This window comes from Coffea arabica, chromosome 10e (assembly GCF_036785885.1).
Source record: "Coffea arabica cultivar ET-39 chromosome 10e, Coffea Arabica ET-39 HiFi, whole genome shotgun sequence".
NCBI classification, from domain to species: Eukaryota; Viridiplantae; Streptophyta; class Magnoliopsida; order Gentianales; family Rubiaceae; genus Coffea; species Coffea arabica.
The window spans coordinates 13,233,007-13,253,595 of NC_092328.1; positions in this window are offsets into that span (position 1 = coordinate 13,233,007).

Consider the following 20,589-nt stretch of genomic DNA (forward strand, 5'->3'; position numbering starts at 1 on the left):
CCCTGTGATCTCCGATCCTAAGAGATCCTTCAGCGCTTCAGGGGGGTTTAGGATACGACCTGGTCCTGGTTGTCTATGGGTTCCTTCGTTCGCTAACCAGTCTGCACCCTTGTTGCTCTCTAACTTGTTTGACAAATGATATTGCCACAACTAAGTATGTAATCGAGCCGAGTCGAGCTCGAGTATTAACTTGGCTCGAACTCGACTCGAACTCGATCGAGTCAAAAAATCTCAAACTCGAGCTTGACTCAAGAAAATCTTTAAAAGGTCGAGACTCAACTCGATAAAGCTCGACCTTTAGTCAAGCTTTATTGAGTCGAGTAATCAAGCTTTTTGACTCGATACCTTACTTGTAAATTCAGTATAAATTATACCCATAACGGTCATTTTATAATTATAATACATATATATTATTTAAATTATATGGCTCGACGAGTAGCTGCAAAATTCTAACTCGAACTCGACTCGAATGTGTACTCGAGTAACTCGAGACTCGGCTCGACCGAGTTCAAGCCAAGTCATTGACCAAGCTACTCGCGAATAGCTCAGCTCGCTTACATCCCTAGCCACAACTCCGATTTTGATGCCTGAGCAATTTCTATAAAAATGAGGGTTCCCTTTGAAGTCCAAGTGCGGTCTTGACTTGAGAAGGATAAAATCAACAACTCTTTTAAAAGGAATTATTTTAGAAACCTCCCATGATGTTTTAGATAGTTACACTTGACACCCTTAAACTTTAAAAACTCTCACTTGACACCTTATTTTAAGATTTTTTATTATTTAAAACCCATTTTAAAATATATTATTAAAAAATTCATTTTGGGAGAGTATGAAGGTATGAAAAAATATGAAGGTTTATTCTAATTGGAAAAAATATAGTGTGTTTTTTTAAATAAAAAGAGTTAATATATGAAAGTTTATTTGAAGATTTTATAGATGACAAAGATAATATTTTGTTACTATAAAAAATTTTAAGTTAATTTAAGGAGTTCTATAAATCATTTAAATATTTTTGAATTTTCTAATGTTTTTGGTTCAAATTGATGGCTTGAAAAGTAAAATAAAAATAAAAATACAACATGCTAAAAATTATATAAACTTTCTTGTATTGTTTTTAAGCTGGTGCAAAAAGATATTATCATGGTTGTAAATTATTGCAAGTTATGTTTAAGAGTATTATAAATCATTCATAATTTTGAGTAATTTAACATTTCTTATCCGAACCAATGGCACAAAAATTATTAAAGAGTTTTTTGATCATGTTAATAACTTTTAAATTTTCATTAAAGAACTACATTGATCAATTTTACAAAAAATAAGAGGTAAATTTGATATGTAATGGCAATTAAGATGTCACAAGAGAATGGCAAATTTGGAATGAAATTGCATTCTTTCTTTCAAAATGAATTTTTTAATATTATATTTTGAAATGGGTTTTAAATGTTACAAAAAGTTTAAATTAGAGGAGCTAGATGGGATTTTTTAAAATTTGAAAGTGCCAGGTAAAATTATTAAAACCCTCAAGGGCGGTTTTTGAAACTATCCCCTCTAAAAATGATGGTAACATTAGATATTGAGTGTAGGCATCAACATCAGCCAACTATTCAAAGAGGATAAAGTGGCACATAAAAGGACTTTCTCATTCCTTAATCTAGCGTGCGACAGTGGGCTTATAGTATTACAAACCTTGTTGCGACAGTAGTCTCTAGAACTTTCAATATAGAAGACGCTACCCTAGAATGGGATAATTTCGGAACCTCTCCTGAGGTTTCTTATCGTACCACTAAGCGCTCCTGAGACTTTCAAAATCTTGAGTTTGTGTTAAACATGGTTAGAGTCCTAAAGTTCGTGAGGATGGCGAGTTTTAAGGGTGGTTCGAGTCACAAGAAAAAGAAAATGAAAAAACTTGTCAAAAAAGATAATCGACTTGAATCCCTCCAAAAAAATTGACTGATTTTTGGAGGGATTGCTGGAGAAATTCGAGGTAGTGAGTTGGAATAAGAAACAAAATTTGAAAAATAAATAGGGGAGGAATCTAGTTGGATTTTGGAGGGATTCCGGTCAAATTTTATGACTTTCACTTGCGCAACTTGTTTTCACCTCCATTTTTTCACATCTTCTGAGGGACAATTGGCATCTTATTTGCAGCTGTAAAGATGAGATTCTAGCAATAATTCTTGATTTTATTTCTTCAATAATGATGTGATTTAGTTTGAAGCAAAAAATGTTGACGTTTGATGCCAATGTTCACACTTGAAAGAAAGACACAAAGGGGGTGAAGATTTCTCTATGAATAGGAGTTTGTGTTTTCTTTTTGGAGAGTTTGGAGAGTACAAGAATACACCACAAAAGTGTAGCTATTACACTTTCTTAGTTTTAGGTTAGTATACTATAGTATAGTTTAGGTGGTAATGTGTGTGGTATCCACTTCTGTATATTGGTTAGATTTAGATAAAGATGGATATGAAAAAGGAGAAGATGAAGCTTAGGTGACAAGGGTTCTCTCTTCTCTAATTCTTCATCTTTTGTATTGAATTCTTAAGTATGGTTAGTATGCAAGTTTTGGATTTGTGTTTCATTAGGTCTTTCTAAAGTTTCATGTCTTGAGTTTTGGTTGAACTTTCTATGATTGTACTGTGTTGAGCAAATTATTTAACACTTTTGCTTTTTTAATCATGATTAACTGGCCATTAATTGTGATAATTTTAAAGTGTTAGATTTGTAATGATAATTGAAATTTAATACTAATTCAAGGAAGTATTAAACCTAAAGAGTACGCTCACGAGAGTAGAGATGCACCTTTGTGACTTTTGTGGCTTTGTTCCATGTAATTTCATATAGGTAATGTACTTGTAACTAATTTCATAACCACAAGAGTATGTATGGATTAGTTATAAGTATAGTTGATTCACTACGATAGCAGGTATCACATGCATAAGGAAATTACGCTATAACTAGCAAAGGTAGTATTGTTCAATGATCCAAATATTGCATTTTTATGAGCAATTAGGGATATCATAACCTAAAGAGTTTTCATTTGTTATTTTCTTGCAATTTTAGTGTCGTTTTATTTTCTTCAATTTGTTGACTATTTAAATAATAGTGGAGTTTTAGTAGTGCCGATAGTTATCCATTCTTCCCTGTGGGTTCGATTTTTAATACCCTATATTGAATTTCGACTAGTATACTTGCAGAAAATTACATGTGGGGTATTTAGAAATTTAAAAATATAAAATTTGACTGTGGATTGAACTTAATTTTGTATACATGCCCCACGCTGGTCAGCATCAGCAGATATTCTTGGTGTCTAGTTATGGTCCTTTCTATCAAGACTAAATTATTGGAATGGCTGACGGATTGCAATTCTGCAATATGATACAGAATATCTACTTTTCTATTGCAAGGGAATATAATTCCACAAAAACAATACACATCATTGCACAAATCAAGTCCAAAGCTCAAGATATAAAAGTCATCTACATATGGCAAGCTACTATGCAGGGAAAAAGCTCAACTATATACGACTACTCTCCAATTGCTCCTTCAGATGATAAATGGTAAATCAATTTGTATCTCATGAAGTTATTATTTCCCAAACTCTCTCCTCCCATAATCTGCGCCAAAAAAGAGAGAAGGAGTTTCTCCGACCTAATCTTGAACTTGTCAGAATTTTTCGCAATGGCAATTGCATTTTTCTGATATCTTTTCTCAGAAATGATCCATCAAAAGACAATAAACCACTTAATAAATTGCTCATTAAACAACATGAACAAACATTAAAAAGTTTTAGGGAGAGCGTCTTTGTCTTAATCCTTCACTTTAAAGTTTCTTTGTTTGCTCTCAATTTGCGAGTATACATGTGTATATATTTCGCTTCTTCTTGTTGCTTGCTTTACTCATAAGATTTAAATGGAATTCAAAGTCCACATTTATTATGATTTGTAAAGCTTAACTCATAAGATGTAGATGGAATTCAAAGTCCACGTTTATTATGATTTGTAAAGTATCTGTTATGCCTAAAACATGATATGATGCTTTTTACCTACAAAGCCTAACTTTGACAAAGCCTCAAGAAAGTAAGGTGAAATACTATCAGAATATCTAGTGCAATTGTTCAGAAAGAAAATAGTTGAATAGATAATGAGTTGATTGCTATGACCATTAGGTGAAAAATAATCTGTCCTCACAAGCTTTCATCCAAACACATGAATCTTTGAAAGGAAAATATCATTAATCAGAGAAGCAAAACTCCTGGAACTTTGCTATCTGTATTTCTTTGTTTCCAAAGAAAGACTATATCAACTTCACCAATTAATCCAAGGGGAAGAAACATAAAAGCAACATTCAGCCCAACTTAACGTTTAACAATACAAGTAAACAAGTTTATGAAGTGAAAACATAAGCTCTAAACAGGAACAAAGTATGAGACTCTAATCTAGCTGAGTTTCATGGCAAGAAACAAGTGCCATCTCACACTTGTTTTTGTCGCACTAAATTGGCCAAGAGATCTATGGCCTTACTTCATCACGATACACTTTGTTGGATATTAGGCCAAGAATTGAGAAGAATATTTGGAGACAAGACTGGTTTCAATCGTTTCTTTCTTTCATTTCTTTCACTCTTCTTTTACTTTGGAGCTTACAAGATCAATTTATAGTATTAAATGATCATTCTAGATACATAGGAAAGATTTCCAGCCATACTTACCAACAACCTTCTTAATTTCCATCCTTCTAGATACATAGAGAAGATTCCTCTTGCCTACTATCTCATTTACTAAGTAATTAATCATGCTTCCCAACTAATTGATTCAGTACATTATTCAACAAATTCCCGGCCCCTTAATGTGCTGTTCTTGAACTCCAAGCATCTCTCAAAAATAGTTGAATTTGTCTTTTGGAAGTGTCTTGGTAAAGATGTCTGCAACTTAGTCTTCACTCTTGCAAAATTTCAGCTCAACTTCACCATCTTCAATTGCATCTTGAATAAAATGGTGCTTGATAGCAATATGGTGAGTTCTACTATGATAAACTGGATTTTTGACAATTTCAATTGCTAATTTGTTGTCATAGAACATCACTGTAGATTCTTTTTGCTTCTCACAAATGTCTTCAAGAATTCTCCTAAACCAAATGGCTTGTGATGTTGCCAAATTTGCGGACAGTATTCAACTTCAGTAGATGATTGTGTCATGTTTTGTTGCTTCTTTGATGCCTAAGAAAAATTCTCTAAAACCAAGAGAAAAACAATAGCCTGAGGTGTGCTCTTTATATCATCAAGACATCCACCCCAATCACTATCACAATAAGCATGCAAATTTAAAGTAGTGCCTTTGCTAAATTTGATGCCAGAGTTGAATGTCCCTTTGATGTATTTTAACACTCTCTTGGCTGCTCCAAGATGTAATTGACTAGAATTGTGCATAAACGTTGATAATAAATTTGAAAAAAACATGATATCTGGCCTTGTAGCTATGAGATAAAGCAAATTTCTCGCCAAGTTTCTATACAAAGTAGAATCAACTTTCTTTTCACCATCTTCTTTGACAAGTTTTTCACTCACAACAAGTGGTGTGGCCATAGGTTTACAATCAACCATGTCAAATTTTACAAGAATATTTTCAGCATATCTCTTTTGACAAATAAAGGTTTCATCATCATATTGACAAATCTCCATACCAAGAAAATGATGTAGCAATCCCATATCATTCATTTCATATCTTTTCATCATGTCTTTCTTAAAATCAGCAATCAACTTCTTATTGTTACTGGTGCAAGGCAAATCATCAACATATAAAGCAACAATGATAATGTTTGAGCTACCTTGAGTTTTCACATACAAGGTTGGCTAACTTTTACTCTTCTTGAATCCTAGCTCCATGAAGTAAGAATCAATTTGGCTATACCAAACCCTTGGAGCTTGTTTCAATCCATACAATACTTTCTTCAACTTATACACTTTGTCTTCTTGTCCTTCTTTGACAAGACCTTGAGGCTGTTGAACATATACCTCTTTAGTTCTTCATTCAAAAAGGCAAATTTAACATCAAATTGTAGAGATTCCAACCTTTTTGGGCTGCCATGACAATGAGAGTTCTAATTGTATCAAATCTTACAACCGATGCAAATGTTTCATTTAGTCAATTCCAGGCTACTGTGAATAACTCTTAGCAACAAGTCTTGCCTTTTTCTTTTGGATTGAACCATCCGGATTCAGCTGACTTTGTAAATCCACTTGAGACCAATGATCTCCTTGTCTTGAGGCTTTTCAACTAGTTTCCAAATCTCGTTCTTCTCAATTGCATAAAATTTCATCTTTTCTTGCCTTTCTCCAATCCTTTTCTATATGTGCTTCTTCAAAAATTTCTGATTCAAGAATGCAAAAATTGCATCTTGCATAAACATCACTGATACAAACCCCACCAACCTCATGACGAAACCTGTAAGAAACAAGCCCAAGGATCTAGAATTATAGTATCAAAGTTTGAGAGAGTGGAATCTAAATGATCAAGGATAGCTTGAGAACGCGTTAGAAGGGTAGAATGACGTCACAATCTAGTGCGTTTCTAGATTAATAAATCAATTAAAAATTTAAGAATTCTCTCAAGTATTCAAGTTTGGAGGTCTTGGAAAAGAGACTCGCGAAACACAAAGTATTTGCTAGAATTTTCTTAATTCATCATGTCATATCAAAAATATTTGGAATTGAAGGCTTTATATAGCCTTTACAAAGATTTAAAAATCCTAATCAAACTAGGAAACAATTAACTAGTTTCTAAATCCTAACTCGGCTCAACTAACCTAACACTAATTTGGCTCCAAAATTGGTCCACATGACCTAGCTGATTAAACCATTCAAGTAATGACTCAATTAACTCCAACTAACTCTAGTTAATCAAAACCATTGCTGGAATTAATTAAACACATAACAACAAGATTCAATGACAAGGCTAACTAACATAAATGAACTAAAATGTTGGAAGGGATCCGGATTTGATGAACTCCAATGGATGATTTGATGAATTCCAATGGATCCACCACTTGTATGATTTGAACATAAATCATTGGATCCTATGTTCGCATCATTCCTCTTCTCTTGAAAGCAATATGCCCACAAATCGATGGATTGGAGAAAATGCAACAGTGTTGGAAGTAGTTGAATTGCCACGAGCAACATTGCATGTCATTTGGACAACCTCATAATGCTCTTGAACAAAGACATCCTCCAAGACAAGAAACATCTCGTATAAAGCTTGTGAAAATTCCAGGTTGTAGCCCAAAGCTTTCTAATCAGGCCTTTGTCATGGAATGCCAAATTTAGACCTACACAATAAATCACACAATTAGAAAGCATAGGTAGAAAACTACTCACCAACTTACCATTCGAATTCACTAGATAAGGATCTTTATAGTGATGCTCAATGAGACTAGAAAAATCTCGAATCTAGTTGCGCAAAGTTACAATATTCACCACAAGTTGTCGTTGGTATGACCTATCTTGCATGGATGGAACAAGATCGGTATAGGTAGCTTGAGAACCTTCAAATTGAACAACACAATCAGGTGGCAAGGAACCAGAAAATTGACTAAGAAAAGATGGAAGATCATTAGCGAAATAACAAAGAAGGTTAGAACAAAGCTCAAGTGTAGTTACACCCATTGAAACAGCATTTGGCTTATCAACAAGTAAACTAGCCCGAGATGAGAGATTGATTATATGTTGATAGCAACAAGGTACCACACTTAAGATACAGACTCTTTGAAAGCTCTTAAATTCTCCAATTGATGTAGAAATGGAACAATGTAAGATCAATGCAATTGCACTTTACTTAACCTGCACAAAATAAGAAACACTAGTCAAGGCAAAGTTAATATAGTTAGTATAATAAGAATCTCTCCTCACATCCAGATTTTGCAATAGATGTTTGTTTTCCCTCTTGTGTTTCTGCTATGGTCGAACCATTTGTGGACCTTTCCTCACTCAATTTCTTTGAAAGTTTTTTCTGTTTCACTTCCTTCAACTTTCACCTCATATGCACTCACAATCTCATTACCACGCTCAACTTGCTCTTTCTCAAGTTTTTGTTGTAGGAGGTGTTGATAAGTCTCCCATATGCTCCCAAATCCTTCATCTATGGATGATGTATTTACATGCTTAGTTGTCGAATGAATCTCCTCCTTTCTTCTTGAATATGCTGACTTTGAAAAGGTAGATTGGATTTTGGAACTAAATTGCATAGAACCCTTCCTCTTGACTTCCTTATTCACCATTCGGTCAAGGAGTCTATGAAGAGGCTTGAAAGATTCATGCAAAATCTGCTTAAATTCACCCATCTTATCCTCCATACTAAGATTGAATTCAACTTGTTGGAAACTCCCTTTGGTGGACATCTTTAACTTGCAAAATGGTTACCAAAACGAAAAAAAGATTTCCTCATAACACACTCTCACGTGTATGCACTCATACTCATGTATCGCTCAAGTGTTTGAGACACTCTAATAATCTCACCAAGCAAATCTCTAAGTCATTGATTTCCTTACTTAAAGAAATCAGAAATTTCTCAAGCAGTTCAATGACTTATTGCCAACAACGCACAAGGAAGTGATGTATATGAATCTGGTTCACTTTGATTTGAGATTTGAACACCAATTGAACCGATTTTAGTGACTCAAAAGTACAAAAAGCACGCTAAAATTTCACAGATTCACTTGTGGAAGAATAACTCTAGTAAGACTCGATGAGTCTCTAAGCAATTTGGTCAAGACCGAACTGATTTGATGCTAATTTGTTGCGGGTTTTGAACCTGATTTAGACACAAATGACACATAAATCATTGCTGGAAATTGAAGCTAAAAAACCTGGTCTGGATGGTGTTTAATTCAGACAAGAACAACGTGGAACAAGGAAGACTCAATTAGGTAACTATTGACTCAAATTAGGAAACCTATTGGCTCTTGTAATCCAAAACTGATTTGGACTTGTGTTTGGACCATGTAACTCGAATATAAACTGGAAAGAGGATTCAAAAACAAGCTATAGATGGCTTGACAAATCAAATTTGAAGCTGAAACAGCAAGACACAACTCAGCATAATTTTTTTTGGAACCTAGAAACTCCTACCTGAATGTACTTGGCTGGAATTTGGACACTAAATTCTGGACTTTAAGGACAAAATTTATGGCTGGAGCTACTGGAAAATGAGTTGAAACAAATGACTCAAAAAACTATAAAAGTTACGACTCAAGAACAAATGCAAAGGAATTTTCCAACGCTTGAACATGTTGCAGCGATTAGGAAATAAGTGACCAGTGGAAATTCTTCGAATAATCTGGAATTAAACTCCTTTTTCCAACATAACAAGGATTATATGGCTGGAATCAATGAATTTTCCCAAAAGGAATTGGCTCAAAAGCTATCAGATTTAGCAACTTACAATCCGAATGGGATTTGGATTAGTGTATGCAGCTGTTTCCTTTTCTTTTTTTGTTCAGCCGAATTGGAGACTATCAAAAACACAAATAAGGTGTGATTCTAGTCTCTTAATGGATTAAAATCGTGGCTGTGTTATTTTTTTTATTGTATACAATAGCCAAGAATTTCGATGAACTAGATGTTTAGCGGCTGGAATTTTGCAGCTTGGTTTTGAACAAAATTTTGATCCCCAAAACTAGAAATTCTTCATGATTCTCCCAAGAATTCAAGAAGGTATGTTCCAAAATTCAAGAGACAAAAAAAAGGTTTGAAGATTTATCCCAAACAGCCCACGGTTTCTTGGTTTTGAAAAAGACAGATTTGGGGTTGAACAAGCTTCAAGAATTCTCAAATAAAGCTTCAAGAACTTCAAGATTGTGGCTTTGAACAATCAAGAAGAAACCCAAGTTTTGATTTCAGATTCCAAGAACTTTTACAAGGTCAGTGCACTTTTTCCCTTTTGCAACTCGAACAACAAGAACACAGGAGGACAGCTTTGGGTTTCTTCAAGAAAATTATGACAACGACTTAAAAACCCTAGGTACAAATAGTTTTTTTTTTTTTTTTACTCAAAACACAAACAGCGAACAAAAGAAGATTATCAACTACCAGAAAATTGAATCGGATGAACAGTGATTTTGAGATGAATAATAGTTGCTACAGCAGCGATAAAAAGTAATCGCTACATTATAATGAACATTAATCGCTACGGTACGATGAACAGTAGAAAATTTTTTTTAACAATAATCAAAACTAGAAAACAAGACATGAATCAAGAAAGACCTAAAACAACAAACAATCAAGAATACAAAGAAACAAGAAACCATAGAAGCTTAAAGAAAACAAGGATATAACATTGATAACTTTCAATTAGCTCCAATGTTTTAAAAACCGGATCGTTAATTGAACTGGTGAAGTGAAAGGGTCGAGGTTCAATCGGTCGGACCGGTTCAACCTCGGTTCAATGAATTTTTTTTAAAATAATTTATATAAATATATATATGCACAAAATAAGACATGTAATGGACTAATTTAATACTTTATATGATGAAAAGTTTACTATTTTTTAATAACTTGGATTTTTAAAAATAAATTTTTTAAATTATAAGTTAAAACAAATAAATTTCATCTCAATTTCAATTATATCTAAATCAAACCCAAAAATATCACAATATTTTGAAATTATACAAAATTCACGTCTATGAGAATTTAGATATTGTGAACTTAAATTTTAATTTACGTTTTGGGATTTAGAAATTACAATTTAAAAAAGAAAGTTTGGAGTTCGAAGGAAGTCAAGAAAATCGAAAATAGAAATGTAAACTTGATAAGAAACAAAAAATGAGATAAAAGTGAGTGGTTGTGGCATTAAATAATTTGGGTTAAAAAAATAATTCTTTTTTAACTTTTTTCAATTTAATGGACAAAAACAAAATTAAAAGATGGAAGAAAACATCAATAAATTAAAAATAAAGAGGTTTGATTAAAAAGGGAGTGACAAAAGAAAAGAGGATAGAGAGTTGAAAATTAAAAAGAAAGAACCATGAGAAGATGAGATTTTGTAAGAAAAATGGAAAAAAGAAATATGAGTGTTTGCTTTATATAAATAAGTTATCAAAAAAAACTAATAAGATGTGATGGTGCAACGGTTAATACATTGGTCTTCTATTACAAAGGTCTTGAGTTCAAATCTTGATAGCTACAAAGGTCTTGAGTTCAAATCTTGATAGCTACATTTTGCAAAAAAAAAAAAAAAAAAAAGGGAAGGTTGAAAACCGGTTCAATAGCGGTTTTTACGGTTCGACCGGTTCTTGACCGGTTTTCTGAAAAAGTCAACTATGGCATTGAATCGGACCGGAGCCATGACCGGTTCGCGGTTCAACCGGTCGAACCGGCCAGTCCGGTCCGATTTTCAAAACATTGACTAGCTCTTGATACCAACTGATACGAACCCCGCCAACCTTGTGATAAAACCTGTAAGAGACAAGCCCAAGGATCTAAAATTATGGTATCAAAGTTTGAGATAGCAGATTCTAAACGATCAAGGATAGCTCGAGACCGTGTTAGAAGGATAGAATAATGCCGCAATCTAGTGCGTTTCTAGATTGATAAGTCAATTGAAAAATCAAAAATCCTCTCAAGTATTCAAATTTGAAACTCTTGGACAAGACACTCACGAAACACAAAGTGTTTGCTAGAATTTTCTTAATTCATCATGTCACATCAAAAACGTTTGGACTTGAAGGTTTTATATAGCCGTTACAAAGATTCAAAAATCCTAGTCAAACTAGGAAACAATTAACTAGTTTCTAAATACTAACTCGGCTCAACTAACCTAACACTAATTCGGCTCCAACATTGGTCCATGTGACCTAGCCGGTTAATCCATTAAAGATAATGACTCAATTAACTCCAACTAACTCTAGTTAATCAAAACCATTGTTGGAATTAATTAAACACACGACAACAAGATTCAATGACAAGACTAACTAACATAAATGAACTTAAATGTTGGAAGGGATCCGGATTTGATGAACTCCAATGGATCCACGACTTGCATGATTTGAACATGAATTATTGGATCATATGTTCACATCAATCATTCAAACTCCTCATTTTCTTTGGAGTTGAGTTTGGAGAAATTGAACTTGAACTTAGAGATGATGGTGGACTGCTTGATGGTGTTGAATCATGACCATTTTCTTCTTCATTTGTTGAATTTTCCTCTTCTTCATGATGCCAAACAACCTGCTTCATAATCTTTTTCTCATCCCAATTCCAAGTAGCATTTTCATCAAATACAACATCTCGACTAATAATGATTTTGTTAGGTTTCAAATTAAATAATATATAACCTTCAGACTTGGAGTGATAACCAACAAAAATACATTTTTCACTTACTTTATCAAGCTTGTACCTTTTTTTTTTTGAAATTTGAGCATAGCAAATGCTTCCAAAGACTTTCAAGTGTTTCACTGATGGCTTTTTTTTGTCGCATCCCATTTTTTGCAATGAAAATAGTTTTTGCAAAATAATGTGTTTTTTCATTTAAAAGTAAAGTAAATGAAAAGGGCCTAAAATGAGACTTTAAAAATGCGACACTTTGAACCCAAAATTTAGTCTAAAAGGGTTTTAGAAAAAGGGAGTCGCTACTTAGAATCTAGTTTAAGTGTACCAAGTCATTCAAAATAATTTTTACAAAAATTAAAATAAAATAAAATGAAAATAAAATCCTTTTCGACAACTCCAGATCTTTGAAATGAGAGAAGATAAGTTCGAGAATCACAGTTGAAGAAAGGAAAAACAAAGGTTTGATAGGCTCAAACCTAAGGCACCCTTTTAATTTAGTCTAAGTTAGTTGTGAGATTTAGTCAAAAATTTCCTAATATAACCCTTAACTTATCGCATTCGAATGTTTCTTATATGGATGCAAACCTAAATTTAAATAAGATGTCGAAATGAGCAAAATGTCCATTCAAAATTTAATGGGTACTAATCGCATTAATTGCGAAGTCCAAAATAATTCCTTGAAGGGGTCACCAGTATGCAAAGAAGAGAGTCAAAGAAAAGAAAATTAAATTATATACATAGATATAAGTGGTCAAAGAAAAGGAAATGCAACATAATGGATATGGGAAACAAAAACTCATAATATAATTCTCTTTGTTATAAAAAGGTTAATGGGATATTTAAGTTAAAGAGTTATAATCACCCATTTTCCATATCCGAAAAGTGGCTCTTCTAATCTAAACAAGTAAATGAACTAATTTGTTTTCTAATTTCCTAAATGATATGCAATTCTAAATGATATGATTCATATATATAGAGGGTAAGGGAATAATATAAGAGAAAATATCATGTTAATGAGAAAAGAACCTAAAAATAGAAAAATATGCATGAAATAGAATAAAAAGCACACAATACATGAATCTAACGTATGGATGACCTAAGAGTCTAGCGTTGAACTAACCCATTTCTAGAAATTCTCACTAGCATTAGACTAGTAAGGAAGCGGAAGGAAAAATCACAACTAAGATTGGACTAGTGTGGAAACATCATGCATTCATTATTTATAATAAAGTATGTAAAGTATGAATTAAAGCAAGTAAACACATAAGAGCATATAGAATACATTACATGTAAGTAGAGGTGGCAAAAATGGGCGGGATTTTCTTGGGTTTGAGATTGAACCGAGTCATATGGGTTTGGATCCAACCTTACCCATATGTGTTTTGGAACTAACTTGGACGGGATCACTTTGGGATGAGTTTAGATTGATCCCGCCCAATACCCAAATCTATTTTCTACATATTTTTTTGCTTTAATTCATTTTTTATTTTTTAAATAATTTTAATATTTTTGATTTATTAAATTTCTTTTAGTCTTATTCTGAATTTGTATTTTCATGAATTCATTTTACACTCTAAAATGATTTCCCGCCCAATACCCAAATCTATTTTCTACATATTTTTTTCCTTTAATTCATTTTTTATTTTTTAAATAACTTTAATATTTTTTATTTCTTAAATTTCTTTTAGTCTTATTGTGAATTTTTATTTTTATGAATTCATTTTACACTCTAGAATGATTTACACTCTAGAACGATCAACAATTACTTCAAAAAGACGTAACATTTTGATAAGAATGAATGTATCTTCTGCCTGGACAAAACCAAAAGAAAAGTTGAGAGGGCTTAGAATGAATATTTTAATCTTTTCTACATTTTGTAGCCCAAATGACAAAAGAAAAAGGAAAAGTTGAGAGGGGTTGGAGACCACTCCATCAAAGGACGAGCTCATTGGGTGCTGACTATTGAAGTTTGCTTAAAATTTTTGGATTTTAAAATATTTTGGGAAGATATTTGGGCCCAATGGGTACCCAAGTATTTCCTAACATTTTTCATCAATTAATGGGTACAATTGGAATATGTCTTATTTTAAACCCAATATCAAATTACAATATCCATTCCGCCCAAAGTCCCTTTGGGCATGGGTAGCCCATTGGGATTTGAGACAAATTGCCACCTCTACATGTAAGCATAATATCTAAATGCCAAATCCCAAGAAAGCTGTTAAAACACATAAGCATGTAAGATACATAAACACACAAAATCTATCTATTACAATGGGAGACCTAACTACAATTTAAATAGAAAAATACAATAAAATAAATCTATCTATCCTATCTATTACATTAGCCTATCTAGTTACAGTATTTTGCAAAAATATTACCTATTTATTACATCTTGAGGTAATTAAATACCTCTCAAATAATTATAAAATTAACTAAACGAACAATAAAGAATTAAATAAAATTTTAAATAAATAAATAACAAAATCATGTAAAAACATATAAACAGATAGGAGTACGTACAAGCACATAAGAATACATAATCAAAATTTAAATGATAATAGGAGTAGTTCTCTTTTGAAGTGGTGACTAAATGAGATAAAGATGCCTTATGTATACTCAAAAACAATGAAAGGATCAGGGCATCAATTTAATTGAAAATATAAAAAATGTACTAGATTCACATTATTATGTTGAAAAAATATAAACAAACTCAAAACACTCAAAATTACAATTTAAATGCATGCAAGAGAAGCATAATTAACAACTAAAAGAAGGGAACAATTATAATTGAGGAATAAAAAACTATTAGGGATTAAATTGTAAAAATTAGAAAGTTTTTGAGGCCAAAATATAATTTTAAAAAAATTAGGAGGTCAAAATTAAATAAAAATAAAGTTTATCAACCAAAATGCAATTAAATTAAGAACCAAAATTAAAAATCTAAAATTTTTGAGTCATAATAAAATTACTCAAAAGATTAAGGGCTAAATTACAAAATTCAATTTCTGATTTGGGTAAAATATAAAGAAACAAAATTGGGTCATCATTTTTAGTACATTGGGTTGGACTACTCTAGTCCAAAAGAAAAAACGCAAGCTAATTTATAAAAAAGCAAGCAAACCCAATAAAAATTGCAAAGCTTAAATATAGTGAAAATGTTGGGTTTAACAAGAAAGCCCAATCACAAGTCCAATAAGAAATAACAACACAAGTCCAAATGAAAAAATAAATTCCCAACCCACTCTCATTTTCTTTCCTTTTTCTTCCTGCTCTTTTTTTTTTCTTTCTTTCTTTTCTTTTTCTTCTTCTTCTTCCCTTCTCTCTTCTTCTCCTTCTCTGGCTAGACCAAACTTCTCACCGGCGACCATGGCGGACGTCGGCAGCAACGCCGTTGCTGGCGACTTCTCCGTTCACAAAAATTCACCAACATACACCTCTCCACTCGATTTTTCACGTAAAATCCATTTCTAGCCTTAATTTTTACAAAAAAAAAAAGAACAAAAAGAGGTCAAAATAGCAAATTACAGTCAGGTTTTTTTTTTAAATCACTCAAATCTTCATAAAAAATCATAAAATTTATACCAAAACACTTCTCATGGATTCAAGAGTGCAGCTATGGCCTTAGTATATCAAAAAAAAAAACAACAAAAAAACAATAAATTAAGGCAAAACAGCCCTAAATGAAGAAAAATATTTCGTGCTTTTAAGGCTAAAAAAAATCAAAATTTGGAGAAAAAAATGTCTTCAGACCATGAACCAGTTATAAGCATTTATTTTAGCAAAAATATACACGCAAAATTCACTTCTTTGACTTAGTTTTCATTGAGCCATTTTTTCAAACATGTGCTAAGCATAATGGATTTTGAACCCATTTCAAACAATTAGTCAGAATTAATCTCCAAAAACCTAAAGCCATTCAACCAAAACCCATGCACAATATGAATGCTGAAAAGAAGCAGAAAATATTCGTGGCCGACAAAGGGAAAAGGAAAAACAAAGACAAACGAAAAGGAAACGGACAAGGTCATAAAAGCATGTGCATGAAAAAAAAAGCCAATTAGTTTATGTCCTTATAACAGAAACATAAAATCAAATTCCAACCATTACACACTATCAAACAAACGAAATGAAAGTTGAACAATGAGAGATGACTTAATATGAAAATGGGAACATAAGAGAAGAAAAAAAACCTCAATGAAACGGTGAGGGACTTCCAATCGTGAGGACCAAGTTTTGGAGGAAAAGAAGTCCTGAAGTGAAACACTTCTCTTTTGCTTTCTTCCACATTTTTTTCTTCTTTTTTTTTTTTTTGAGAGAAAGAGGGAGAGTCCAGAGAGAGGAGAGTTGTGGTGTGGAATTGTGTGTATGAGTGTTTGTGTGTGTGGGTGTGTCTGAGAGAGAGGAGAGGGAATGATTTTGTGTTAGTGTGTGATGGGGTGTTGTGAAAGTGAGAAGAAAGGGAGGCGAGGGAGAGTTTTTTCTTGTGAGTCAGTGTTGTGTCTTGTCTTGAGGGGAAAAGAAAAAGAGGGAGTTGAGGGGCTGAGAGTTGTTGTGCGATTAGGTTGGTAAATGATGGATTTTGTACCAAATAAAAAGAAAGAGGAATGGGAGATTGAGTGTTAAAATGGGTTAATAGTGTATTGGTTGAAAAGGAAATGAAGGGAGTGTGTAGATTTTGTTATGGATTTTTTTCTTCTTTCTTTCTTTTCTCTCTCTCTCTCTCTCTCTCTCTCTTTTTAGACAAAAAAATCCTACAAAAACAAGAAAAATAGACATTCAAATGCATACAAATAAATGACCCTCTAAATAGACAAAAATTCAAGAAAATATCAAAAATTGATAAAAATTTGGTGTCTGCACTTCCCCTCCATGCTTCAATTGGAGATTGATTCCACACGACCTTTGTAGGATTTCGATTGGGCAAATATACAACTGTATAAATGGGTTTAGCCCAAAATTCCTTTGGCAAGCCTTTGTCATGTAACATAAATTTTGTCATCTCCATCATGCTTTGTTTTTTTCTTTCTGAGACTCCATTTTGTTGTGGTGTGTAGCCAACGGTCAGCTGCCTTTTCGAACCTTCATCTTCACAAAATTTTTGGAATGCATAGTCCTTGCCATGATCACTCCTCAACTTCTTGATGTTATAGCCACTTTGTTTTTCAAATTATTAATAAAAATGATGAAATACTTGTTACTTCCTGGAGAAGTTGTCTTCATAGGTCCATAAATATCCGTTTGAACCAATTCCAAAATCTTCTCGGCTCGCCATGCAACTCCTTTAGGAAATGGTTGCCGGTGTTGTTTGCTAAGTGCATAACCTTCACAAACTTCATATTTCTCCTCAATTCTTGGTAAGCCATATGCCATCCCTTTTTGTTGAAACACTTTAAGGATATGAAAATTTAAATGGCCAAATCTCTTGTGTCACAACTATGAATTTTCATTGACATGTGCTTTCAAGGCTTGATTTCCACTATAATTGAATTTGATTAGGAAACTTCGGTTGATTTGTATTTGGATTTTCATCACAAGCTATCTACCATTCTTTTTTTCATAGATGTAGCACTCATAATCATCAAAGTTAAGTGCATATTTATGCTCAAGAAGCTGCCAAGACTTTTTTTTTTTTAGGATATGTTGTCCAAGATTCAATAAATTTTGGTCTAAATTAAGAACAAACAAAACATCACGAATGAACTTTGTACCTTACTTGGTTGGGCACCAATTTTTCCCAATCCTTGTGGTTAAACTATGACTCCATTTTCCATCTTCACTTCAGTGTTTATAGATTCATCCAAGTCAACAAAATGAATTTATCTCTTGTCATATGATTGTTATAGCCGCTGTCAAGGTACCACATACTGTTCTTAACTTCATGGCCATGTGACAAACATAGAATAAGTTTCCTTCTCCTAGCTTGTCGATCTTGAATCTGCAATTCTTCTCAATATGGTCAAATCTTTTGCAATAGTAGCACTTTGGCTTGTCTTTGTACCAACAATTTTTCTCAAGGTGATTGGTCTTGCCACAATAGTTGCAAGGTTGTGAATTTTCAGCATTAAGGCCTCTTTGAAGGTTGTTTCTTCCTCTTCCACTTGAATTTCTACCTCGGCCTCTTCCACGGCCATATCTACCGCCTCTTTGTGAGTCTTCACCTCTTTGGTAGCTACAAGATGGATCTCGTTCATTGGTCTTAGGGCTGAAATTCAGTTTCAATTGGAAAGCACTTTCAACAGATTTTTCAGCATGTCTAGCTAACCTTCTCTCATGAGGTTTCAAGGATCCCATCAACTCTTGAACACTCATTGAAGAAATATTTTTTGTTTTCTCAATTATGGACACCATTGGATCAAATTTTGAAGGCAAACTAACAAAAATCTTTGCAACAATTCTACTATCAGTAATCTCTTCACCAAAGGTTTTCATTTTATTTACAATTGTGATGATTTTTGTGTAGTAATTTTGAATACTTTCATCATCACTTATCTTCAAATTTTCAAGATCTATTCTAAGAGTTTGAAGAGTAATATTATTTACCTTGAGATTCCCTTGGAACTGTTTTTGTAGAATCTCTTATGCTTCCTTGGCATGATCGGCTCCCATAATTCTTGAAAATATATCCAAACTCACACCTTGTTGGATGTGTGAAAGAGCTTTTGCATCCTTTTTCCTATACTTCTTGAGTGCCTTTAATTCTTGATTAGTGAGACCTTTTTCAATTTCCGGTTCTATATGGCCATTCTCTACATATTCCCACAAATTTTGTGATTTGAAAATTGTTCTCATTTTTATGTACCAATGATCATAGTGCTCACCAGAGAATATGAAAATTGGAAGACCATCGCTAGTATTATTGGCCATCTTGTATGGTTGGAAATTTCTCAAATTTTTCTGGTTTTAGGGGATGAACTAAGGTTATGAAACCTTGGTTCTGATACCAATTTTGTTGGATATTAGGTCAAAATTTGAGAAGAATATTTGGAAACAAGACTAGTTTCAATTGTTTCTTTCTTTCATTTCTTTCACTCTTCTATTGCTTTGGAGCCTACAATGCCAATTTATAATTATAATTGATCATTCTAGATACACAGGGAAGATTTTCAACCACACTTACCAAAAACCTTCTTAATTTTCAACCTTCTAGATAAATAGAGAAGATTCCTCTTGCCAAACATCTCATTTACAAGCTTTCCAACTAATTGATTCAGTACATTATTCAACACACTTGGTGAAAGGAAAGTTTTACATTATCAAAGATATAGAAACAAAAATTATCAAAAGAGATTATAGCAGCTATATGTTGTTGGCAAGAGATAGGCAGATAGGCTCTATTAATGCAGAACAAAGAAGAGAACCCAAAGGAATCAAATCTTCAGCATCTCGATTTTAAGAATTCATTCGATGGAGCAGAAGAACAAAGCTAGTGAACATGAAATCCTGCAAATTGCTTTTTTTAATTTCATAGAAGATGATGCATTAAGAAATATATTTAGCAATTCAAGTCTGAACTGTCTGACTAACCTCTCAAAAGAAGCAACCACATAGCATCTTTACTTGGCAATCACCATTCTGGAGGATAAACGCTGAACTTAATCTTTTGCTGCCTTGATTCTTTAACCCTCTTAGGTTTGGTCCCAAAAAATTGACCAATGAGAAAATAGGGTTTTTAGCAACCCAATAAAGATAATAACAAATCAAATAAATCAAATAGAGAAATACAAAATTTTACGCGGTTTCATCGAACTGACTTACGTCTACGGGCGAAGGGATAGGAGATTTACTATAATAGAAAGAGAGTACACAAGTGAGAATACAAAACCTAAGAAATAATTCCAAGATTCAAAGGTACCTAAAACTAAAAATACGAAAGAATCTAAATAGCACAAAATACTTAACGGTCCAAAGACCCATAACTTATTCTTTTGGTTTGATGTCTAACCAAAACTCCTTTCAGACTGGGGCATGGGCCTTCCTAAAACTCTCTTGGATTGGTGAATATGGCACTTGAGCTAATGCTCTTAGTACACTTAAATTCACTTAAACCCACTGTATTTATAACAAGTACAAGAAGAGATTTCTTTGTAAACTTTTGATATGGGATATAAAGACAAACTTAATAAATCGCCATCTTGGCGCGTATCCAACATCGATAAATAATAGATAAATAGCAAACACGCTCCATGTTCTCCATAAAAGTCCCAATGGTTTTCAACAAGCCACCAAAGTGCTAACAGATTTCAACGAGCCACCAATGAACCAAGA